Here is a 25,130-nt window from a genome sequence, read left to right on the forward strand (position 1 = left end):
CACCAAGCTAGGAGCAGCTGTGGAGCTGCTGGAGGGTAGCAGAGCCCTGCAGAGGGACCTGGCCAGGCTGCATGGGTGGGCAGAGGCCAAGGGCATGAGACTGAACAAGGCCAAGGGCAGGTTCTGCACTTTGGCCACAACAACCCCAAGCAGCACTGCAGGCTGGGGCCAGAGTGGCTGAGAGCAGGCAGGCAGAGAGGGCCCTGGGGGTGGTGGGAGAGAGGAGCTGAAGCTGAGGCAGCAGTGCCCAGGTGGGCAGCAGAGCCAATGGCATCCTGGGCTGGCTCAGGAGCAGTGTGGGCAGCAGGGCAAGGGAGGTTCTTGTGCCCCTGTGCTCAGCACTGCTCAGGCCACCCCTGGAGTGCTGTGTCCAGTTGTGGGCTCCTGAATTGCAGAGAGATGTTGAGGTGCTGGAAGGTGTTGAGAGAAGGGCAGCAAGGCTGGGGAGGGGCCTGGAGCAGAGCCCTGTGAGGAGAGACTGAGGGAGCTGGGGGGGTGCAGCCTGCAGCAGAGGAGGCTCAGGGCAGAGCTGATTGCTGCCTGCAGCTGCCTGCAGGGAGGCTGTAGCCAGGTGGGGTTGGGCTCTGGTGCCAGGCAAGCAGCAAGAGCAGAAGGGGCCAGAGTCTGAAGCTGTGGCAGGGCAGGTCTAGGCTGGATGTGAGGAGGAAGTTGTTGTCAGAGAGAGTGATTGGCACTGGAATGGGCTGCCCAGGGAGGTGGTGGAGTGGCTGTGGCTGGAGGTGTTCTTGCCAAGGCTGGCTGGGGCACTTAGTGCCATGGTCTGGTTGGTTGGGCAGGGCTGGCTGAGCCTGGAGCTCTCTTCCCACCTGCTGGACTCTCTGGTGCACCCTGCCCTGCTCCAGTTGTATTCCAGCTTGTGCCACTCCTTTCCCCTCCGTGCACATTCTCTTGGCTGCCTCCTGTGTTGTCTTCCTTCTGTGGGAGTCAGCTTCTCTGCTGCCTGTTCCCACTGCTGGTACAACTCTCTGGGGGGCCCATATGGTGAAGCAGATCAGTGAGCAGCAGGAAAAAACCCCAAAAAAGAGGTTATTTTTAACCCAGCTCAGTGCTCTAAGCTGGTTCCCTGTGCAGCTCCAGGGTGCAAAGGCACCGAGGGGAGGAAGGATGGGAAGGAGCTTCCAGCCCCTAACAGCCTTGCAGGTTCCTGCTTTTCCAGCTGCTGCCCCCCCCCAGCTCTCCTGCTCCTACTGAGTGTGGACATGATGCAGCTTAAAGCTAGGGAAAAGAAACAATCTCCAGTCTCAATCTGCCCTCTTCCAGCTCCAATCCATTCCCCTCCTCCTGTCACTCCAGTCCCTTGTCAGAAGTCCCTCCCCAGCTCTCCTGTAGCCCCCTTCGGGTACTGCAAGGCTGCTCTAAGTCTCCCTGGAGCCTCCTCCTCTCCAGGCAGAACATCTCCAGCTCCCTCACCCTGTCCCCACAAGGGAGGTCCTCCAACCTCCCTGATCATCTCTGTGATGATAGAGACACCAGGTCCGTGTCCTTCCTGTGCTGGTCCTGCAGGTGAGGTCTGTCCTGCAGGTGAGGTCTGTCCTGCAGGTGAGGTCTGTCCTGCAGGGGAGGTCTGTCCGTGTGAGCCTGGCTTTGGTGTCTGTCCTCACTGGGAAGCTTCCTCTTCAATGCAGAGCATTTCTGACTGCCTCTGTGACGGTGGCAGAAGGCAGTGATGTGTGTGTAAGCAGCTGGATGACCTTCAGCTTCCTGCAGCTCCCTGCAGCTGCATCCAGCTGTTCTGACCCTAATTTTTTTGACTGGTGGTCAAGACCAAACAGAAAAGGGAAGCAATACAACTCCTCCCCTCCCCCCTCCAAGGGTGATTTTCCTGAGTGTCTGTGTGGCAGCACAATGCAAGGAGGGATTGATGCTGTGACAGCTGAAGATGAGGTTAACGGGAGGTGGGGACAGCTCTTGTGCCTCCTTAGCAAGCCTGAGATGAACAGCAAGGTGAACTTGGAGATAAACCCTGCAGCATTAAAGGCTGCTGCAGTTTTGTCCTCCTGAGTCGTGGTGGTGGCTGGAAAGCCTCAATGAATTCGAGCCCTGATGGGCAGGGAGAGAGGGAGGGAGAGGGAACCTTTGCTTGAACCCTTATTGACTTCTCCAGCTGTACAAATATCAGCTAGAAAAACCTTTCCCAAGCTTGGCCTTGAAGCAGATTTGTCTGTCAGGCCTCTGTGAAATGAAGCAGTCATGGCAGAGCTGTGGAGGGGTGAGGGGGAAAAGCAGTGGAGGGAATGCTCCTTGGTGGGTGCTGAGCCTGCTGGGTCCGAGGCAGGCAGGGAAAGTGCTGGAGGGTGGACAGGGCAGAGAGTCACAGAATGGGTTGGGTTAGAAGGGGGTTCAAAGCTCAGCCAGTTCCAACCCCCCTGCTGTGGGTAGGGTCACCTCCCACCAGCCCAGGGGGCTTAGGGTCCTGAACGCCTCCAGAGAGCAGATCCACAGCTTCCCTGGGCAGCCTGTGCCAGTGTCTCCTCACCCTCACTCCAGAGGCCTTCTTCCTCATCTCCAGTCTCAATCTCCCCTCTTCCAGCTTCAATCCATTCCTCTCCTCCTGTCACTCCCAGCCCTTGTCCAGAGTCCCTTCCCAGCTCTCCTGTAGCCCCTTCAGGTGCTGGAAGGCTGCTCTCAGGTCTGCCTGGATGCTTCTCCTCTCCAGGCTCAGCAGCCCCAGCTCTCCCAGCCTGTGCTTGTGGCAGAGCTGTTCAGCTCCCTCATCACCTTCATGCTCTCCTCCACAGAAATCCTGGAGGAGCTTCAATCCATTCCCCTCATCCTATCACTCCAAGCCCTTATCAAAAGTCCCTCCCCAGCCTCCTGTAGCCTGCTCCAGGTACTGGAAGGCTGCTCTAAGGTCTCCCCACAGCCTTCTGTTCTCCAGCCCAAACTCTCCCAGCCTGTCCCAACAGGGGAGGTTCTCCAGACCTCTGATCATCTCCATGAGCTCCTCTGGACCCTCTCCACCACCTCCACGTCCTCCTTGCGCAGGAGGCAGCAGACCTGGAGGCAGTGCTGCAGGTGAGGTCTGAGCAGAGCAGAGTGACAGAATCCCCTCCCTGCCCTGGCTGCAGCCCAGGCCCTGCCTTCCAACTCAGCCAGAGCTGGGAGCACATCCTGCACATTGTGCTTCAGGTGGTGGCACCAAACAGTTCAAGGAAGCCCTCTCTGAGGTCTGCCTGGATGCTTCTCTTCTCCAGGCTGAGCAGCCCCAGCTCTCCCAGCCTGTCCTCCCAGCTCCCTCATCACCTTCATGTTCTCCTCCACAGAAATCCTGGAGGAGCTTCAATCCATTCCCCTCATCCTATCACTCCAAGCCCTTATCAAGTCCCTCCCCAGCTTTCCTCTAGCCCCCTTCAGCTGCTGGATTCTTGTGCCTCACTCAGATATCAATCCAGGAGAGCTTCCAAGTGTTGTCCTCCCTGCCCCAGACACATCACTGCAGCCCCCAGGCAGGCTTGCAGGAGCCTCTCTACATCACAAGCAGTGGTTTGAGGAACACAAACAGTTGATGCCCTCCAGGATGAAGCAGTTCTGCTGTCCAGGTGAGGACCACATCTTGCCAGCCCTGCCAAGCTTGGGATTTCCATGCCCCATGTCAGACCAACCAGCACAGGCTGAACTTCCCCCAGCACCAAGCACAGCAAAGGGATTTCAGGCTGGGATTTGCTTGTTTCTGCTCAGTGCTTGCTCAGTGCATGCAAAGGCCCCAGAAAAGAGGCAAACACTGCCCAAATCCTTCTCTCCTTCACTCAGCTGTACAAGAGGAGCCCTAATTTCAAGCCCCACAGCTGCTCCGGTCAGATGGGTCTGGCAAAGATGATTTTCAGGAAGCAAGAAGGAATGAAAGGAATGGAAAGGAATGTTCTGGGCAGCAGGAGCAGGGCAGGAATTGTCCCCATGGACTGGGCACTGAGGAGGCAGCACTTCCAATCCTGGGTTCTCTTTTGAGCCCTCACTCCAGGAAGGGCTGAAGCAGGAGCAGAGAAGAGCAACCAAGCTGGGGAAGGGTCTGGAGAACAGGGCTGGGGAGGAGCAGCTGAAGGAGCTGGGGGGGTTGAGCCTGGAGGAGGACAAGGGCAGACCTCATTGCTCTCTGCAGCTCCCTGAGAGGAGGTTGGAGCCCAGTGGGGGATGGAGCAGGTGCAGAGAAGAGCAACCAAGCTGGGGAAGGGTCTGGAGAGCAGGGCTGGGGAGGAGCAGCTGAGGGAGCTGGGAGGGGGTTTAGGACTCTCCTAGGCTGTCCTCGTAGCAGAGCTTCTCCATCCCTGTGATCACCTCCATGGCTTTCCTCCAAGGAGGATTTTGGAGTGGGAGTCTTTTCTTTTCCTCCTCCATTTGCTTGAGCTCAGGTTATTTTCTGCTTCTTCCTTGCTCCAAAAGGAGTCAACTTGTTTCATCCTCTGACTGAAGCTGTTGGAGCCGAAGCTGCAGCCCACGACTTCTTGACAAATGCCTCTGTGTGTGTGTGTGTATTCCTGGAAGGAAGTTAAAATGGGCCTGGGTTATATTTGGTACCTCCTGAAGCACTGAGCCTCCTTTGAGCACAGAATGTGCTCAGAGAGAGGGAGAGAGAGAGGCAGGGTTGGTGCTGCAGAGCTTGATGTGATGAGGTTTGTCAAGTCGCCCTTTCTGCTGCTGCAATTCACTTTGTGCTCTCCACTCCCTCCTAAAGATGTTGCCTTAATGTGGTTTAGAGCTGGGAGAGCAGAAAGGCAAGGAATTGGATCTGCTCCTTAAGGGGTGGAAATGGAGCAGTCAAGAGGTGGAAATTCCCAGATTCTGGATGTGAGGAGGAAGTTCCTGGCAGAGAGAGTGATTGGCACTGGAATGGGCTGCCCAGGGAGGTGGTGGAGTGGCTGTGGCTGGAGGTGTTGCAGCCAAGCCTGGCTGGGGCACTTAGTGCCATGGTCTGGTTGGTTGGGCAGGGCTGGGTGCTAGGTTGGGCTGGCTGAGCTTGGAGCTCTCTTCCAGCCTGCTTGGTTCTAAGATTGGAATGGGGTTGGAAGGGACACTCTGAGATCATCGTGGCCAACCCCCCCCTGCAGGGACACCTCCAGCTAGAGCTGGGTTGCAATGAGATGCTTCCCTGAGTGCCTTTGTGTTCTTGGTAGCACCAGTGTGGATGTTGGAATATCAGCAGGGGAGGTTTTGACTTCTCTCTGAGGTTGGCATCTCAGCTGGCATGCTGGTGGCAGCAGTGCAGGTGAGGGTTTGACCTGCTGGGCAGCAGCTCTGGACCTGTGAGTGCTGGGGGACAAGAAGTTCACCAGGAGCCAGCAATGTGCTCTTGTGCCCAGGAAGGTCAGTGGTCTCCTGGGGAGTATCAAGAGTGTGGCCAGAAGGTTGAGGGAGGATCTTTGCCCCCTCTGCTCTGACCTACTCAGGGCACAATTGGAGTCTTGGGGCCATTTCTGTGCTCCCCAGTTGCAGAGAGCCTGAGAGCTGCTGGAGAGAGGCCAGGGGAGGGTGGGCAGAGGCTGAGAGCCTGCAGCAGCTCTGGCAGCAGCAAAGGCTGAGAGCCCTGGGGCTGGGAGCCTGCAGCAGAGCAGCCCCAGAGGGCAGCTGAGCAGTGCTCAGCAAGAGCTGAAGGGGCTGTGGGGGGCAAGGGGCTGGGGCTGGGATCATGGAATCATAGAATTGTCAGGGCTGGGAGGGACCTGAAAGCTCAGCCAGCTCCAATCCCCTGCCATGGGCAGGGACACCTCACACCAGAGCAGGCTGCTCACAGCCACATCCAGCCTGGCCTTGAACACCTCCAGGGATGAGGCTGCCAACACCTCCCTGGGCAACCTGTGCCAGGCTCTCAGCACCCTCATGCTGAACAACTTCTCCCTAACATCCAATCTCAATCTCTCCCTTTCCAGCTTTGTTCCACCCCCCCCAGCCCTATCACTCCCTGACCTCCCTTCTCAGTGGTGCCAGGGACAGCACAAGGGGCACAAACTGGGACCCAGGAGGTGCCACCTGGAGATGAGGAGCAACTTGTTTGGTGTGAGGGTGGTGGAGGCCTGGAGCAGGCTGCCCAGAGAGGCTGTGGAGCCTCCTTGTGTGCAGAGCTTCCAACCCCACGCTGGGCACTGTGCCCCTGGGCAGGCTGCTGTGGGTGCCCTGCTGGAGCAGGGGGGTTGTGCTGGCTGAGCTCCAGAGGTCCTTTCCCACCACCACCACGCAGGGATTCTGTGGTTTTCCTGCAGTAGGCAGTTCCAGGAACTGCAATAAAAATGAAGATTTATCTTTTCCCCCTCCCTGTTCTTTTCCCATTTCATTAACTGGACTTCAAGAGGCCTCTTGGTGTGGTGCAGCAGGGAAAGGTGAGCTGGCTCAGCATTCCCAGAGGAACTCCCACTTCTTTTACTGGCTCCAACAGAGGCTTTTGTAACATCCTGTTTGTACCCTGGGAGGTTTGGGGTGGGGATCATTGGTTAGGAGCAGTAAAAGTCTGTTTTGATGCTGCTTGGGCTGCTTAGAATCAACAGCTGCTGCTAGGAGCCTCTCTGCTGGGCTGGGAACAGTGGAGAGTTTTGTTCCCCTCTGCACCTCTGTCCTGGGACAAGACTGGATGGGGCCAATGGCATCCTGGGCTGGCTGAGGAGCAGTGTGGGCAGCAGCACAAGGGAGGTTCTTGTGCCCCTGTGCTCAGCACTGCTCAGGCCACCCCTGGAGTGCTGTGTCCAGCTGTGGGCTCCTGAATTGCAGAGAGCTGTTGAGGTGCTGGAAGGTGTCGAGAGAAGGGCAGCAAGGCTGGGGAGGGGCCTGGAGCAGAGCCCTGTGAGGAGAGGCTGAGGGAGCTGGGGGGGTGCAGCCTGCAGCAGAGGAGGCTCAGGGCAGAGCTGATTGCTGCCTGCAGCTGCCTGCAGGGAGGCTGTAGCCAGGTGGGGTTGGGCTCTGCTGCCAGGCAAGCAGCAAGAGCAGAAGGGGCCAGAGTCTGAAGCTGTGGCAGGGCAGGTCTGGGCTGGATGTGAGGAGGAAGTTGTTGTCAGAGAGAGTGATTGGCACTGGAATGGGCTGCCCATCTTGTCCCAGGGGCTCCAGAGCTGGATGCAGGACTCCAGGTGGGCTCTCAGCAGAGCAGAGCAGAGGGGCAGAATCCCCTCCCTGGCCCTGCTGCCCACACTGCTGCTGCTGCAGCCCAGGCTCTGCTTGGCTCTCTGGGCTGCAAGTGCACACTGCTGGCTCCTGCTGAGCTTCTCCTCCAGCAGCACCCCCAAGTCCCTCTGCTCAGGGCTGCTCTCCAGCCAGGCACTGCCCAGCCTGCAGTGGTGCTTGGCATTGCCTCCACCCAGCTGCAGGACCTTGCCCTTGCTCTTGTTGAAGCTCCTGAGCTTGGCTTGTGCCCAGCTCTGCAGCCTGCCCAGGTGCCTCTGGCTGCCATCCCTGCTCTCCAGCCTGGCTGCTGCTTGGTGTGGGCAGCAAAGCTGCTGAGGCTGCACTCAGTGCCTCTGCCCATGGCACCCCCAGAGATGCTGACCAGGACTGGTGCCAGGACTGCTCCCTGAGGGAATTTCTCCCTTCTCTCCAGTCTGGTCCTCTCTCTGTGGGTTTGGAGCCATCCTTCCTCGTCCTGTCCCAGAAGCTCCCAAGACCCCTTCACATCCTTGCTGCCTTTGTTCCAGCAGCTGCCCTCCACATCCCTCCCCTCTTACCCTGCATCTCCAAGGCTCCTCCTTTGCTGGCTGCATGTCTGCCACGTGCCCCTTCCTCCTTCTGCTCCAGTGGAGCTGAAGACCACTCTTGGCTAGCAGGAGCCCTCATTTTCTCTCTGCCAGGTTTTGCCCACAGAGCCTCACAGGTCTCTCTCTTTCTCTCTTTTGGCTGCTGCTGCAGATCTGTGGAATGCTGTGAAGACTTCACTGCCCCTTCCCAGCCCTAGGCAGCCTCTCCTCTGGATTATCTCCATCCCAAGGACACTCACATCCAAGAGGTATCAGTTTTATCTTCTATATGCAATTCTGGTGCCCTCTAAGCGACCTTTTCTCGTCTTTTGTTTTCCCCTGCACCCTCCAGAGAAAGAGAGAAAAGCTTTGGGGGTGCCAGATGGGTGCTGGAGAAGTGGTGGTGTGGTTAGTGTGGCATGGAGCAGTGCTTAGGTTTGGGATACAACCTCCCCCCCTCCCCTCATTCCTCTTTTCCATCAGCTGAGGGATTTCTGGGTGAGGAACTGCAGCAAGCCTGTGTCAGGCTGATTTTTTCTGGTGTTGATTGATCAAGTTAATAAAGGCAAAGGAATCAGCAGGCTGGAGCAGAACACACAGCAGGGATGTGCTGCTCCCACAAGGACTTGGGGGAGTGAAGGGAAGGGGGGGGGGGTGGGGGAGAGGGGGTTCAGTGTTTATTAGGCTTAATTTCTTCCCAGTAAATAATTTAGGTTGGGCTTTTATTACAGGGAAGGCAAAATGCTGCTTGTGATTGCTGGCTGGGATGGCAGAGGCTTGCTTCCTGGTGGGAATGTGGAGCATGGAATTGTTTGGGTTGGGAAAAGGAAAACCTTCTTTGAGATCATCCAAGCCATCAGCTCAGCACCAGGCTGCCCATCACAGCACGGCCCCAGCTGCCCTGGGCACAGCTTTCTTCAGCACCCCCAGGCATGGGCACACCTCCCTGGGCAGCCTCTGCCCATCCCTCACCACTCCTGCAGCAACCTGGCACAATTCCAGGCCATTTCCTCTCCTTCTATCACCTGAGACTTGAGAGAAGAGCCCAACCCCCACCTGGCTCCAAGCTCCTCTCAGGGAGCTGTAGAGAGCAGTGAGGTCTCCTCTCAGCCTCCTCTTCTCCAGCCTCAACCCTCCCAGCTCCCTCAGCTGCCCCAGCCCAGCCCTGCTCTCCAGACCCTTCCCCAGCTTGGTTGCTCTTCTCTGGACCTGCTCCAGCCTCTTAATGTCCTTCTTGGAGTGAGGGATCCAAAACTGAACTCAGGATTTGATGTGTGGCCTCACTGGTGCTGAATGCAGAGGCACAAGCCCTGCCCTGCTGCTGCTGCCCACACCACTGCTGCCCCAGCCCAGGCTGCTGCTGCCCTTCTTGCCCACCTGGGCACACTCTGGCTCATGCTCAGCCTGCTGGCACCCAGCACCCAACAGCTCCTTTTCTGCTGGGCACTTTCCAGCCACTCCACCCCAAGGCTGGAGGCTTCCTGGGGTTGTTGTGAGCCAAGTGCAGGACCCAGCCTTTGGCTTTGTTGAACCTCACCCATCTGAGCTCAGCTCACAGCTGCAGCCTGCTGAGGTCCCTCTGCAGAGCCTCCCTACCCTCCCAGAGCAGCTCAGCAGCCCACCCAGCTGAGTGCTATCTCCAGAGTGCTGCTGCAGGCCAGGCTGCTGGTGCCCTTCTTGCCTCCCTGGGCACACTGCTGGCTCTCCTTCAGCCTGCTGTCAAGCAGCATCCCTCAGCTCCTTTTTCTTCTGGACCACTTTCCAGCCTCTCTGTGCCACAGCTGCTCACAGGCTGGAAGCTGTTCTGGACAAATGGCACTTTCTGCCTGCCCTGTGCTTAGGTTCTGCCCCCCTCAGCCTTTCTTCACACATGGTTGGTGCTGCAGAGAAGCCCCTGGGATGGAGCAGGCACTGCCTGCAGTGTCAGTGTGGCCCAATCCAGCTGTTCTTGTGCAGGACTGTGGCAAATCCCCAGGACTGACTTCTCTCTTGCTTGGGTTGGGTTTCCCCCCCCTCCTTTTTGCTTTCTTTCCTCCTTTCCTGTGTTTTGCTGCTTGCTTAGTAACATCAACTTTAAATGTCAGCTGCCAGGATACCCACTGAGTGTTCTGCTCCCACTCAAGTCAGAGCTGCTGAAACCCAGATGCAAGCAGACAGCAGCACTGCAGAGAGGTGCTCTGGGGTGCACTGCAGTGGGGTGAGACATTCAGAGGCCTCTGTGTGACCCCAGAACCCTGTAGATGCCTCCAAATTCCCCTGTGATATCCCTAGACCCACTTCAGATGCCTCTCCAGCTGGCAGGCGTCACTGGTGGTGTCCCCCAGGGATCAGTGCTGGGCCCAGTCCTGTTTAATATCTCCACTGATGATCAGGATGAAGGGATTGAGTCTATCACCATCAGTAAGCCTGCAGGGGACACCAAGCTGGGAGCAAGAGTGGAGCTGTTGGAGGGTAGGAGAGCTCTGCAGAGGAACCTGGCCAAGCTGCACAGATGGGCACAGTCCAATGCTGTGAGCTTCAACAGGTCCAAGGGCAGGGTTCTGCTCTTTGGCCACACCAACCCCATGCAGTGCTACAGGCTGGGGCCAGAGTGGCTGAGAGCAGGCAGGCAGAGAGGGCCCTGGGGGTGGTGGGAGAGAGGAGCTGAAGCTGAGGCAGCAGTGCCCAGGTGGGCAGCAGAGCCAATGGCATCCTGGGCTGGCTGAGGAGCAGTGTGGGCAGCAGGACAAGGGAGGTTCTTGTGCCCCTGTGCTCAGCACTGCTCAGGCCACCCCTGGAGTGCTGTGTCCAGTTGTGGGCTCCTGAATTGCAGAGAGCTGCTGAGGTGCTGGAAGGTGTTGAGAGCAGGGCAGCAAGGCTGGGGAGGGGCCTGGAGCAGAGCCCTGTGAGGAGAGGCTGAGGGAGCTGGGGGTGTGCAGCCTGCAGCAGAGGAGGCTCAGGGCAGAGCTGATTGCTGCCTGCAGCTGCCTGCAGGGAGGCTGTAGCCAGGTGGGGTTGGGCTCTGCTGCCAGGCAAGCAGCAAGAGCAGAAGGGGCCAGAGTCTGAAGCTGTGCCAGGGCAGGTCTGGGCTGGATGTGAGGAGGAAGTTCCTGGCAGAGAGAGTGATTGGCATTGGAATGGGCTGCCCAGGGAGGTGGTGGAGTGGCTGTGGCTGGAGGTGTTCTTGCCAAGGCTGGCTGGGGCACTTAGTGCCATGGTCTGGTTGGTTGGGCAGGGCTGGGTGCCTGGCTGGGCTGGCTGAGCCTGGAGCTCTCTGCCAACCTGCTTGGTTCTGTGATTCTATGAAAGCTGGAAGTGAGGAGATTCAGATTGGATGTTAGGAAGAAGTTCTTCAGCATGAGGGTGCTGAGAGCCTGGCACAGGTTGCCCAGGGAGGTGTTGTCAGCCTCATCCCTGAAGGTGTTTCAGGCCAGGCTGGATGTGGCTGTGAGCAGCCTGCTCTGGTGAGAGGTGTCCCTGGGCATGGCAGTAGGTTGGAGCTGGCTGCTCCTTGAGGTCCCTTCCAGCCCTGACTGATTCCATGACTCTGTGACCTTCCTGACCTCAGATGCTCACTGCTGACTCCTGCTGAACTTGTTGTCTACCAGCACAAGCAGCAGATCCTTCTGATCCTAGGACAGCCTCCAGTCTATTCCCTCCACCCTTCTCTTTGCTCCACACCTGTGCTGTCAGCAGAGGCCTCTCCTCAGATGTATAATTGAGCTTCTCCTCCTGCTGAGCCAACCTTGTTTGTCTTGATAAATGAAATGTTCTCTGGGGGCAACCTGCAGAGCACAGGATCAGAGAATTGTCTTCTCCCTGGTCTCAGGTGATAGAAGGAGAGGATTTGGCCTGAAGTTGTGCTAGGGGAGGGTTAGGTTGGAGAGGAGGAAACATTTCTGTGCTGCAAGAGTGCTCAGGAATTGGAAGATAGAATCACAGAACTGTCAGGGCTGGAAGGGACCTCAAGGAGCAGCCAGCTCCAACCCCCCTGCCATGCCCAGGGACACCTCACACTAGAGCAGGCTGCTCACAGCCACATCCAGCCTGGCCTGAAACACCTCCAGGGATGAGGCTGCCAGCACCTCCCTGGGCAGCCTGTGCCAGGCTCTCAGCACCCTCATGCTGAACAACTTCCTCCTAATGTCTAATCTCAATCTCCCCTCCTCTAGCTTGGATCCGTTCTCTCCACTCCTGTCACTCCCTGACAGCCTCAAAAGTCCCTCCCCAGCTTTCCTGTAGCCCCTTTCAGACACTGCAAGGCCACAAGAAGATCTCCTCAGAGCCTTCTCCTCTCCAGCCTGCACAGCCCCAACTCTCTCAGCCTGTCCCCACAGCAGAGCAGCTCCAGCCCTCTGCTCATCGTCATGGCCTTCTCTGGACACCTTCCAGCACCTCCACACCTCTCCTGTCACAGAGGCTGCAGAACTGGACCCAGAGCTCCAGGTGGGCTCTCAGCAGAGCAGAGCAGAGGGGCAGAATCCCCTCCCTGGCCCTGCTGGCCACACTGCTGCTGCTGCAGCCCAGGCTCTGCTTGGCTCTCTGGGCTGCAAGTGCACACTGCTGGCTCCTGCTGAGCTTCTCCTCCAGCAGCACCCCCAGGTCCCTCTGCCCAGGGCTGCTCTCCAGCCTGGCACTGCCCAGCCTGTATCAGTGCCTGGAGTTGTCCTAGCCCTGCACTTGGTCTTGTTGAGCCTCTCGAGGCTGTCCTGGGCTCACCTCTGCAGCTGCTGGAGCAGAAGTTGTGTCCTGCCCAGGTGCCTGCCTGTGTCTGTGCTGCTCCCCTGCCAAATCCTTCTTCCTGAAGGATCTTTGTGGGCAGTTTGCCTGCTGAGTGTCATCTCCCTCGTTATCCTCACCCTCCCTCTCCCTCAGGCTTTTCCTTTCCCAATGGAATCCATTTCTGATGGTTCCTTCCTTCTCTGTTGTCAAAGAATGGCAGAAGAGAAAGTCAGGGATTGCTGCTGACCATTTTTTATCCATGAGGCAGGCTCAGTTGTGTAGTGAAATCCTCTCTCCTTGCCTGCTCAGCTGGAGTTCAGTGGTAATTCATCATCTCTGCCACGTTCCTCTGCAGGAGGAGTTGCAAGCAGAGGGTTCTGCTGCAGGTGGGAAGTTGGCTCTGGGTTTCAGTGTAGGGTGAGGTGTGTGAAGTGCTGTGCAGAGCAGCCAGCAGAGATTTCCTCTTTCCTGGGAAGTTCTTCATCTAGGGCAGAAGAGGGGGACCAGGAATTCATTCATACAGTCACAGAATGGCTTAGGACTACAGAGCTCCTCTCTTGCACCCTCCTCACCATGCCCAGGGACACCTCTCAGCCAGGCTCAGCTGCTCCAGGCCTCATCCAGCCTGGCCTGCAGCACCCCCACAGAGGAGGCAGCCACAGCCTCCCTGGGCAGCCTGTGCCAGAGGCTCAGCAGCCTCCTCCTCAGCAACTTCTGCCTCAGCTCCACTCTGAGCCTGCTCTGCCTCAGCTCCCAACCATTCCCCCTTGGCCTGTCCCTAGGCAGCCTTAGCCAGAGTCCCTCTGCAGCCTTCCTGCAGGATGCCTTCAGCTCCTGGCAGCAGCTCTGAGCTGCCCCTGGAGCCTTCTTTTCTGCAGGCTGCACCCCCCCAGCTCCCTCAGCCTGTGCTCACAGCAGAGCTGCCCCAGCCCTGGGCTGCTCCTTGTGGCCTCCTCTGTGCTGCCTGCAGCAGCTCTGTGCCCTCCTGCTGCTGGGGCCAGCAGCCCTGGAGGCAGCACTGGAGGTGAGGAGTGAGCAGAGCAGAGCCCAGGGGCAGGATCCCCTCTGCTGCCCTGCTGCCCCCCCTGCTCTGGCTGCAGCCAGCACACAGCTGCCTGCTGGGCTGCAGGAGGGCACTGCTGGCTCCTGGGCAGCTGCTCAGCACCCAGCACCCCCAAAGCTCTCTCTTCAGGGCTGTTCTCAGTCCCCTCTGCCCCCATGCTGGATTTGTGCCTGGGCTTGGTGTGCCCCAGCTGCAGGCTCTTGCACTTGGACTTGTTGACCCTGCTGCAGCTGTCCCTGCCCCAATGCCTGCCCAAATCCTTCCCCTGGATTCTGCAGGGGAATAAAAAAGTCTTTAACTGGGGGAGGGGAGTGCATAAAGGCCAAGAAGGACTCTGCAGGCAGGCTGTGGGCAGAAGAAAGAGCTGAGGAGGTCCAGGGATGGAGTCTTGGTAGGAAGATGCTTTTATTTTCCTCAGCCTGGTAAACATTGCTAACCTAATTTCTGCTGCTAAGTGCCAGAGGTAGGTGGTAGGGAAAGCAGAGCAGCTCTGCAGGGAGCTGGGGTTTAGACTCATTTAGGCTCAGGAGCCAGGCTTTAAAACAATCAGTGGGGTTTAACCCTGTCCTCCCAGTCCTGCTCTCCTAGGGAAGTGAAGGCTTTTGCCTTGAGCTGTCTCAGTGATTGCTTCCATCCTGCATCTCTGGGAGTCTGACAGGGGAAGGAGAAGCCTCAGTGAGGATTAAATTCACCAAGGCCTCCTGAGAGCACTGCCAGAGAAAGGCAGAAGTGAGTGGATCAAGTGGCAGCACAGATCAGAGTCACAGAATCCTTTGGGCTGGAAGAGGCCTTTCAGATCAAGCCCAGTCATGAACACTCTGAAGTCCACCACTGAACCATGGCCCTCAGCACCACATCCCCATGGCTCTGCAGCTGTTCCAGGGATGAGGACTCCACCACTGCTCTGGGCTGACTACTCCTGACAACCTGGGCTTGGACTGGATGAGCTGTGGAGGTCCACCCCAGAGTGCTCTGTGTCTCTGTGGTTCTTCAGCAGAGCTCTGGACAGAGCTGAGGAGCCTCAGGAAGGTCAATAGGACTCCAAACCTGAGCACAGGATGCCAGGTCTGGCCTCACCAAGGCTCAGTCCAGGGAGCAGTCCCTGCCCTGCTCCTGCTGCCCACACCATTGCTGAACAACCTCTGCCCTGGGCAGCCTGGGCCAGGCCTTGACAACCCATTCAGAGACTGAATCTTTCCTCATGTCCAACCTAAACCTCCCCTGCTGCACCTTGGGGCCATCTCCTCTTCTCCTGTCACTTCCTCCTTGGGAGAAGAGCCTAAGCCCCACCTGGCTCTGAGCTCCTCTCAGGGAGCTGTAGAGAGCAATGAGGTCTCCTCTCAGCCTCCTTTTCTCTGCCCTCCCCCTCCTACCCCCAGCTCCCTCAGCTGCTCCTCCCCAGCCCTGTTCTCCAGACCCTTCCCCAGCTTGGTTGCTCTTCTCTGGACCTGCTCCAGCCTCTCCATGTCGTTCTTACAGTCAAAGACTCCTGCTCCTGCTGCCCACACCATTGCTGAACAACCTCAGCTCCCTCAGTCACTCCTCAGAGGGCTCCAGACCCTTCCCCAGCTCCATTTCCCTTCCCTGCTTGTGCCCCAGCACCTCAATCACCTTCTTGGAACCAAAATTGAAGGCAGAATTTGCAAGCCTGCAGGAGGCACCAAGCTGGGGGCTGAGGTTGGTGAGGCTGCAGCATGGCATGGAGGTGGCACCCAGAGGGACCTGGGCAGGCTGCAGAGCTGAGCTGAGGAGAACCTCAGGAGGCTCAGTAAGGCCAAGGGCAAGGTCCTGCACCTGGGCTGGGGCAACCCTGGGCAAGCTGGGGGAGGATGAGGTTGAGAGCAGCCCTGCAGAGAGGGACTTGGGGGGGTGGTGGAGGAGAAGCTGGGCAGGAGGCAGCAGTGGGCAGTGGCAGCACAGAAGGCCAAGGGCAGCCTGGGCTGCAGCCAAAGCAGTGTGGGCAAAGAGGATCCTGCCCCTGTGCTCTTCTCTGCTCTGCTCTGGGGAGACCTCAGCTGTATGGCTGGGGCCAGCTGTGGAGCCTTCAGCACAGGAAGGACATAGACCTGCTGGAGAGGGTCCAGAGGAGGCCACCAAGGTGATGAGAGGGGGATGGAGAACATCTCCTACAAGGGCAGGCTGGGAGAGCTGGGGCTGCTCAGCCTGCAGAAGAGAAGGCTGCAGGGAGGCCTCAGAGCTGCACTTCAGTACCTGCAGGGCAGCTCCAGGCAGGCTGCAAAGGAGATGCAGCTGGAGCATGATGGAGCTGTGCACTTCCAGGCCAAAGGATCCCATTCCCAGCTTCAATCCTCCAGAGCTCCTGGCTGGCTGCAGCAGCAGCAGCACTGTGCCAGGAGCAGATCTCACACCCAGCTGCTGCAAAGACCTTTCCCCAGCCCTGGAGGGGTGTAAGAGCTGTGCAGAGGTGGTGCTGAGGGCCACGGCTTGGTAGTGGACTCAGTGGTGTGAGATTGGGTGTGATGCTCTCAGAGGTCTTTCCCAGCCTAAAGCATTCCAGGAGTGGGAGGGTTAGGAGTTGGGATGGTGGATGGCATTTCAGGAGTGTGCCAAACACCCTCTGCAAGGAGCTTTCCAGTGGGAATTTGCTGCTCCAAAAGCCCTGGCTGAGAGCTGCTGCTTGGCACTTTGTCCACTTGTCCTCAGGAGGGGTGAGAGGCTCCAGAATTGGCTTTAATAGGTTTAATGAGGTTGCTGAAGGATTGGGGAAGCCTGGAGGCAGGGTTAGGAAGCTGTTGTAAGAGGTCTTGGGCAGCCTTATGCAGAGGGGAAACCTCTGCCTGGCTTTGGGGTTTGATTGGGGTTAATTCACTTAGGGAATGGGAAGGGTTTGGTGGGAAGTTGTGGCACATTTTATCCCCTGGGCAAAAAAGATCTTCTGTGTGTGAGTGGCTAAGCAGAAACTGAGAGAGCTGGGAAGGCAACCACACACCTGAGAGGTGGTGGTGATGGTGGAGGGCACTGGAGAGTTGAGCTGGCTGTGGAGGGGGCTGAGAGCAGGAATGAGGAGAGAGCCCTGGGGGTGCTGGGTGCTGAGCAGCTGCCCAGGAGCCAGCAGTGCCCTCCTGCAGCCCAGCAGGCAGCTGTGTGCTGGCTGCAGCCAGAGCAGGGGGGGCAGCAGGGCAGCAGAGGGGATCCTGCCCCTGGGCTCTGCTCTGCTCACTCCTCACCTCCAGTGCTGCCTCCAGGGCTGCTGGCCCCAGCAGCAGGAGGGCACAGAGCTGCTGCAGGCAGCACAGAGGAGGCCACAAGGAGCAGCCCAGGGCTGGGGCAGCTCTGCTGTGAGCACAGGCTGAGGGAGCTGGGGGGGTGCAGGCTGCAGAAGAGAAGGCTCCAGGGGCACCTCAGAGCTGCTGCCAGGAGCTGAAGGCATCCTGCAGGGAGGCTGCAGAGGGACTTTGGCTAAGGCTGTCCAGGGACAGGCCAAGGGGGAATGGTTGGGAGCTGAGGCAAAGCAGGCTCAGAGTGGAGCTGAGGCAGAAGTTGCTGAGGAGGAGGCTGCTGAGCCTCTGGCACAGGCTGCCCAGGGAGGCTGTGGCTGCCTCCTCTGTGGGGGTGCTGCAGGCCAGGCTGGATGAGGCCTGGAGCAGCTGAGCCTGGCTGAGAGGTGTCCCTGGGCATGGTGTGGAGGGTGCAGGAGAGGAGCTCTGAGCTCCCTTCCACCCTGAGCCATCCTGTGCCTCTTCAGTGCCACGAGAAGTGCCTTTAAGCTGCCTGTTGCCCTCAGCCCTTGTTGCCAGCAGCAGCACAGGCAGAGCTACAGAGAGAAGGAGCTGCAGCAGCAGGGAGGTGTTTAGGAGCTGCTTCTGCCCTCACTTATCTGCCAGTTTGTTTGGGCTCCCAAGTTTGTTTCTGCTGCTGAGCTGATAGCATCATTAGTGCTGGAAGCAAGGAGAGGAATGCAGCTCCCTGATCCACTGCAGACCTTGCTGATGCTCCTGTCTGGGGAAGAAGCAAAATGCTTCAGGTTCTGACAGGTGAAAACATCCCCACTGGCTTGACAGAGCTGAATGCTCTTCTGCCAGCCCTGGCTGCATCTGAGGCCTTGGCTGGGCAGAATTTCAGGTGAGAATGAAGCCAATAGGATGAGATATAACAAGGCCAAGGCCTGGGTCCTGCTTTTGCATCACAACAACCCCAAGAAGGCTCCAGGCTGGGGGCAGGAGGGGCTGGTGGGAATGGTCCTAGGGGTGTTGGCTGACAGAGGCTGGAGAGGAGCCAGGGGGGGCCCAGGTGGGCAAGGAGGGCAGCAGCAGCCTGGCATGGAGCAGCAGTGGTGTGGGCAGCAGGAGCAGGGCAGGGATGGTGCCCCTGGGCTGGGCACTGGGGAGGCTGCAGCTGGAAGCCTGTGTTCAGTTTTGAGTCTTTGACTGCAAGAAGGACACTGAGAGGTTGGAGCAGGCCCAGAGAAGAGCAACCAAGCTGGGGAAGGGTCTGGAGAGCAGGGCTGGGGAGGGGCAGCTGAGGGAGCTGGGGGGGTTGAGGCTGGAGGAAAGGAAGCTGAGAGGAGACCTCACTGCTCTCTGCAGCTCTCTGAGAGGAGGCTGGGGCCAGGTGGGAGTTGGTTTTGTCTCCCTAGGAAGGAGTGAGAAGTGGAAGTGGCTTCAGGTTGCCCCAGGGGAGGTTCAGATTGGTCATTAGGAGAATTGTTTGGACTGGAAGGATTCTGCAAGATTGGCACAGGCTGCCCTGGAGGTGTTTCAGGCTCTGCCCCTGGGCTCTGCTCTGCTCTGCTCACTCTGCAGCTGTGGTGCTGAGGCCCCAGCCCAGGTGGGGTTGGTGTTTGGAGTGGATCAGCTGCCAGCTGGAATCGAATCCAGGATGCTGTGAGTGAGGGGCTGCAGGAGAGGCCCTCCCTGGGAGGTGCACTCTGCTCTTCTCCCTGAGCTCTGGGCTTGGGTGGCTGGGCTCAGACTCCACTGCCCTGCACAGCTTCAGCTCTATTCCAGGCTGCCTGAGAGCAGTGAGTCTGGAGCCGTGGAGTTGTGCTGTGACCTGGCTAGGCTCAAAGTGGCTCTTGGAGAGAAGCTGCCGAGCAGAGCCATCTGCTTTCAGCTGCTTGATTGGCTCCTTCAGCCCAGGCAGGCTCTGCAGCTCCGAGGCAAGCAGTTAGCAGGGAGGACCAAGTGCTGATGTGCTGCTCAGAAGCCATCTCAGGGTGAATGAAGAGTCCTCCTCAGGAGCACAAACTCAGAGCCTTGGAGTTGTTCCCTTTCTTTGTACTTCACTGCTTGTGCTGCTGTTCCCATCACCTCCTCTGCTCTGCAGGTGAGCTCTGTTGTCACTTCTGCCTGGTAAAGAAGTGACCTTTGAATTGTTTCTCCTGCAGCTTGCCAGAGGCTCTGAGGCTCCTCTGAGATGATGTTTGTGGAGCAGCAGTTCTCAAAGCTTTCAGCTGCTTCCTCAGGACACACTTCTGTGAGAGAGGCTGGAGGAAAGGTGCCTCTGGAAGGGCAGAGCCTCCTCCTAGGCTGTGCTTTGTACTTGTGCTGAAGCTTCAGGTGCTGCTTCCTGCAGGGCTGCGTTGCAAGAAGGTAGAAGCCAGAGAGGTTGCTAGAGGTAGGAGCTGCATTCACTCAGTCATTCATCAAATCCCAGCGTGGTTGGGCCTGGAAAGGAGCTCTGGAGCTCAGCCAGCACAACCCCCTGCTCCAGCAGGGCACCCACAGCAGCCTGCCCAGGGGCACAGTGCCCAGGGTGGGGTTGGAAGCTCTGCACACAAGGAGGCTCCACAGCCTCTCTGGGCAGCCTGCTCCAGGCCTCCACCACCCTCACACCAAACAACCTCCTCCTCACCTCCAGATGCCACCTCCTGGCTTCCACCTTGTGCCCCTTGCCCTGTCCCTGGGCAGCACTCAGCAGCTGCCAGCCCCAGCCCCTTGCCCCCCACAGCCCCTTCAGCTCTTGCTGAGCACTGCTCAGCTGCCCTCTGGGGCTGCTCTGCTGCAGGCTCCCAGCCCCAGGGCTCTCAGCCTTTGCTGCTGCCAGAGCTGCTGCAGGCTCCCAGCCCCAGGGCTCTCTGGGCTTCTCCTGGTCCTCCCAGTTGCACCAGGGTCCAGCTTTGGGGCTCTCCTGGTCCTCCCAGTTGCACCAGGGTGGTTCATTAGAGCTCCTCTGCTGTGTGGAGCACAAACTAGCTCCAGGGTTTCAGCTCCTTGCTGGGCAGTGTCTGTTCTTTCCCTCTGGAGCAAAGTTCTCAGCTGTTTTCAGCTGCTTTGCACAGTGTTGAGAGGAGCTTTGGGTGCTGTAGGGAGGGATGGGTGCTGCTCAGGGGCTGACCCCTCTCAGCAAGGCTCCCTGGTGCACCCAGAGCAGCAAACCTCCTCAGCAGCTGGCTAAGAGCAGCTGGAATTTGGCACAAACCTCGGGGAGAAGCTGCTGCTGCTGCTGCTACTGAAGGGCCTCTCTGCCTGCTGGGTGGTGGAGCTCTTTTGGGGGGTGCACAGCAGTGAGCCAAGGAGCAATGGATGCAGAGTGGAAGAGAGAAGCTTTCAGCTGCACAGGAGGAGGAGAAAGTTGTTTGGTGTGAGGGTGGCAGAGGCCTGGAGCAGGCTGCCCAGAGAGGTTGTGGAGTCTCCTCTGAGGACTCCCAAGCTCCTCCTGGATGTGTCCCTGTGTGACCTGCCCTGGCTGCTCCTGCTTTGGCCTGGCTGATCTCTGGAGGTGCCTCCCAACCTCTACCACTCTGTGGTTCTGTCCCCCTGTTCCATGCTCAGCTGCTGCCTGCTGCCAGGCTGGGAGGGGGCTGGTGTGTGGCAGCTGTCACAGCACTCTGCTGGCTGGGATGGGGAGGCCTCTGCTGCTGGCAGACTCAATTCCCTTCCCTTCCCATGCCTCATGTAATCATCACAGCCACACAGCAGTAAGGAAGAAGTTTTTGCTGGCAGCACTGGAACAGGATTGAGAACATGCAGGAAAGCTCCTAGCAAGAGGCTCCTACAGGAGCCTAATGGGGTGCTGGATTTGGGGAGACAGCTTAGAAGCCACTCTGCTCATGGGCTGGGATGTACTTGAGAGGCCCAGACTGCATCTGGGTGGAAGGGACTCTCCAAGGGCATCTCCTCCAGTCCCCCTGCACTCAGCAGGGACACCTCCAACTAGAGCAGGCTGCCCAGGGCCACATCCAGCCTCATCTTGAATGTCTCCAAGGATGGAGCCTCAACAACACCTCTGGGCAGGCTGCTCCAGCACCCTCCTGGTGCAGAACTTGCTCCTTACATCCAACCTCAATCTGCCTGTCTGCAGTTCCAAAGCATTGCCTCTTGTTCTGGCACCCCTGAGCCTTCTGAACCTCCCCAGCCTGCCTGCAGCTCCCCTGCAGGTACTGAAGTGCAGCTCTGAGGCCTCCCTGCAGCCTTCTCTTCTGCAGGCTGAGCAGCCCCAGCTCTCCCAGCCTGGCCTTGTAGGAGATGTTCTCCATCCCTCTCTCATCACCTTGGTGGCCTCCTCTGCCCCCTCTCCAGCAGGTCCAGGTCTCTCTTAGAATCATAGAATCAACCAGGTTGGAAGAGACCTCCAAGATCATCCAGCCCCTAAGGCAGAAGCTGCTGAAGCAGCTCTGAGCCCCAGTTGTTTGTTTCAAGAGCTGATTACTGAGGGTTCTCCATCCCCCTCTCATCACCTTGGTGACCTCCTCTAGCCCCTCTCCAGCAGGTCCAGGTCTCTCTTGCTAGACCCCAAGGCAGAAGCTGCTGAAGCACCTCTGAGCCCCAACTGTTTGCTTCAGGAGCTGACTACTGAGGGTTCTCCATCCCTCTCTCATCACCTTGGTGGCCTCCTCTGGCCCCTCTCCAGCAGGTCCAGGTCCCTCTTGCTAGTCCCTAAGGCAGAAGCTGCTGAAGCACCTCTGAGCCCCAACTGTTTGCTTCAGGAACTGATTACTGAGGGTTCTCCATCCCTCTCTTATCACCTTGGTGGCCTCCTCTGGCCCCTCTCCAGCAGGTCCAGGTCCCTCTTGCTAGACCCCAAGGCAGAAGCTGCTGAAGCAGCTCTGAGCCTCAGTTGTTTGTTTCAAGTGCTGATTACTGAGGGTTCTCCATCCCTCTCTTATCACCTTGGTGGCCTCCTCTGGCCCCTCTCCAGCAGGTCCAGGTCCCTCTTGCTACTCCCCAAGGCAGAAGCTGCTGAAGCAGCTCTGAGCCCCAACTGTTTGCTTCAGGAGCTGATTACTGAGGGTTCTCCAGGTTCTCCTTCCTGCTGGCAAAGCAAACCACCCAAATTCCTGCTGCACTCATCCAGGGCCTGACTTTGTGGTTATGAAACAACCTTAAAGCAACCCCCAACCCCAACCAGGATATTTCTGGGGGTGGTGGTGTGTGTGGGGATTTATTTCTTCTCCTGCTGCAAGCAAGTGTTAGAGGCTTTAAACCCCAACCCCAGGCAGGCTGTGTTGGTTTTTTGGGGGGGTTGGTGGTGTTATTTTCTTTTCCTGGTGCAAACAAGTGTCAGAGGCTGGGATTAGAGGACTGGAAACAGAGTCCTGCTTTGGCTTTTTGTTTGGGTTCCTTTTTTTTTTGCCCTGTGGCTCTTTTGTAATTCCAGGATTATGGCCAACAAAGATTCTCTTCATCACCCTCAGGCTTTCATTAGCTTTGGATTTCAATGACCTCCCCTTTTCCCCTCCCCCTCCTCTTTAAACTCCATGAGATGAATTTTTTGGGGTTGTTTTTTTTTCCCTCTTTATATTCAAGCAGGAATTTCCTTTTTCCTCCTTCTTAACCTGTTTTAGGATGGATTCCTTCTGGGTTTAGACCAAATGCAGCTGCTGTGACTCAGCCTCCTCTCTTTCTGCTTTTAAACTTGGAGATGCAGGCTTCTGCTGCTGTGTTTTGGAGCACTTCCCTGCACCTCTGGAGTTTCCCTCCTCTTCCTCTTTGCCTTGCTCTTTCCTTTCCTCTTCTGCTCCTGCCACCCTCAAGTAGGGTTCTCCAGTTTAGGTGGCTTTGGTTTGAGGTCAAGGTTCTGAAGGTGGTCACAGGAGTTAATAAAGCAGCATAGTGGAACAAGAGTGATTGTGAGGGTATTGGAGTGTTGAGCTGAGTGTGGAGGGGGCTGAGAGCAGCCCTGAAGAGAGAGGCTTGGGGGTGCTGGGTGCTGAGCAGCTGCCCAGGAGCCAGCAGTGCCCTCCTGCAGCCCAGCAGGCAGCTGTGTGCTGGCTGCAGCCAGAGCAGGGGGGGCAGCAGGGCAGCAGAGGGGATCCTGCCCCTGGGCTCTGCTCTGCTCACTCCTCACCTCCAGGGCTGCCTCCAGGGCTGCTGGCCCCAGCAGCAGGAGGGCACAGAGCTGCTGCAGGCAGCACAGAGGAGGCCACAAGGAGGAGTCCAGGGTGGGGCAGCTCTGCTGTGAGCACAGGCTGAGGGAGCTGGGGGGGGTGCAGGCTGCAGAAGAGAAGGCTCCAGGGGCAGCTCAGAGCTGCTGCCAGGAGCTGAAGGCATCCTGCAGGAAGGCTGCAGAGGGACTTTGGCTAAGGCTGTCCAGGGACAGGCCAAGGGGGAATGGTTGGGAGCTGAGGCAGAGCAGGCTCAGAGTGGAGCTGAGGCAGAGGTTGCTGAGGAGGAGGCTGCTGAGCCTCTGGCACAGGCTGCCCAGGGAGGCTGTGGCTGCCTCCTCTGTGGGGGTGCTGCAGGCCAGGCTGGATGAGGCCTGGAGCAGCTGAGCCTGGCTGAGAGGTGTCCCTGGGCACGGTGTGGAGGGTGCAGGAGAGGAGCTCTGAGCAACCAAATCCAGTTGAGAGGAGTCTCTGCCCATGCCTCAGGTTGCAGCAGATGATCTCTGAGGTCCCTCCCAACCTGAGGCATTCCATGAGAACTTGCTGGCAGGAGGCAGCGACAGCTCATAGAATGGCTTAGCCTGGGAGAGAGCTCAGAGCTCCTCTCCTCCACCCTCCACACCATGCCCAGGGACACCCTCTGCACCCTCACACCAAACAACCTCCTCCTCACCTCCAGATGCCACCTCCTGAGCTCCAGTCTGTGCCCCTTGCCCTGTCCCTGGGCAGCACTCAGCAGCTGCCAGCCCCAGCCCCTTGCCCCCCACAGCCCCTTCAGCTCTTGCTGAGCACTGCTCAGCTGCCCTCTGGGGCTGCTCTGCTGCAGGCTCCCAGCCCCAGGGCTCTCAGCCTTTGCTGCTGCCAGAGCTGCTGCAGGCTCTCAGCCTCTCCCCAGCCTCCCCTGGCCTCTCTGCAGCAGTTTCTCTAGGACTGGGAGAGCTCAAACCTGGACCCAGTGCTCCAGATGTGACTTCATCAGGCCACAGTAGTGCAGAGGGACAGAGAGACAGGATCTGACTCTGTCCCTGATGCCAGCTGGCGTTTGCAGGGTGGCACAGGGAGTTTCTCTCTTACCTCTTGATTGCCAGCACTGACTTAGCTCTCTCAAGCTCAGTTTTTCTCCTTCCCCCTTCCAGAGCCTGCAGAATGCTTTCAGAGTCAGCTGGCAGGAGTGAGCTGCAGCTGGAAGGGGATTAGCATCTGTATCAAACCCTCTGCAGCAGAAGCAGATTAGCAGCCCTGGGGCAGCAGATAACAAGAGCTCAGGCACGCAGCTCCGGAGGGGCTGCTGCTGGAGGGGATGAGAAGGAGCAGAGTTCAGCGATGGTGACCTCCTGATACTCTCCTCTGGGCCTTCTGCTGGGCTGCCTTGGCAGGTCACAGGAGGACAGAAGGTTAAGGGCTGGGAGGGACCTCCACAGCTCATCCAGCCCCAGCCCCCTGGCACTGGACCTCAGGACATGGTTTAATGAGCCTGGTGGTGTGGAGTTGGACTTGGTGATCACAGAGAGTTAGGGGCTGGGAGGGACCTCCAGAGCTCATCCAGCCCCAGCCCCTGCACTCAGCAGGGACATCCTCAGCTAGATCAGGTCACCCACAGCCCTCTCCAGCCTCACCTTGAATGTCTCCAGGGCTGGGGCCTCAACTACCTCCCCAAGCAACCTGTTGCAGGGTTCCAGCACCCTCCTGGTGCAGAACTTGTTCCTCACATCCAAGCTCAATCTGCTCTGCTCTACTTTCCAACCATTGTCCTATCACTGCGGCCCTTTGGGAGCAGACCCTCTGCAGCCTTCTGGTAGCCCCCTTTGGGTACTGGAAAGCTGCTCTGAGGTCTCCCTTGGATCATCTTTCTTCCAGTTGGGAAAGACTTCTAAGGTCATGGAGTCCAAACCATCAACCTGAGGCCATTAAACCATGTCCTGTTGAGGAGCTAGAAGAGAGCTCAGCCTTGTCAGGTAGACCTGGCCCTGGACAGGTAGACCTGGACTTCAGGACATAGAATCATAGAATGAAGCAGGTTGGAAGAGAGCTCCAAGCTCATTCAGCCCAACCTAGCACCCAGCCCTGCCCAACCAACCAGACCATGGTTCAATGAGCCTGGAGGGGTTGAGTTGGACTTGATGATCACAGACTGTTAGGGGCTGGAAGGCACCTCCAGAGCTCATCCAGTCCATCCCTCCCACCAGAGCAGGGTGACCTAGAGCAGATCACACAAGAACACACCCAGGTGGATCTGGAATATCTCCAGAGAGGAAGACTCCACAACCCCCCCTGGGCAGCCACTTCCAGATGTTCTCCCTCTGCCAAGATGGTATTTGGTGTCCTTCTTTGGAGGTGCTTGGAGGTGTCACCTCCAGTCCTTCCCCAAATGTCATTCCTGTGCTTCCCTTTCCTTCTTCCAGCAGCCAAC

The 25,130-nt window shown here is 58.0% G+C and overlaps 1 protein-coding gene across 5 annotated transcripts in view; it reads left to right on the forward strand.

Annotated features, from left to right (window-relative positions):
* The window catches only part of FAM168A (family with sequence similarity 168 member A), a 118,115-nt gene that overhangs the window by 35,159 nt on the left and 57,826 nt on the right, over positions 1-25,130 (forward strand). For 3 of the 5 annotated variants that reach the window (XM_064144192.1, XM_064144195.1, XM_064144194.1), the window contains exon 1: positions 7,851-7,939. The exons of 1 other annotated variant lie outside the window; for it this stretch is intronic. The gene's annotated coding sequence lies outside the window, so the exon portion shown is untranslated. Of the gene's footprint in view, positions 1-7,850; positions 7,940-25,130 lie in introns of those variants that run through there. One more of the 5 variants, XM_064144196.1, reaches the window with a different exon arrangement.

This window comes from Pogoniulus pusillus, chromosome 6 (genome assembly GCF_015220805.1).
Source record: "Pogoniulus pusillus isolate bPogPus1 chromosome 6, bPogPus1.pri, whole genome shotgun sequence".
Classification (NCBI taxonomy): domain Eukaryota; kingdom Metazoa; phylum Chordata; class Aves; order Piciformes; family Lybiidae; genus Pogoniulus; species Pogoniulus pusillus.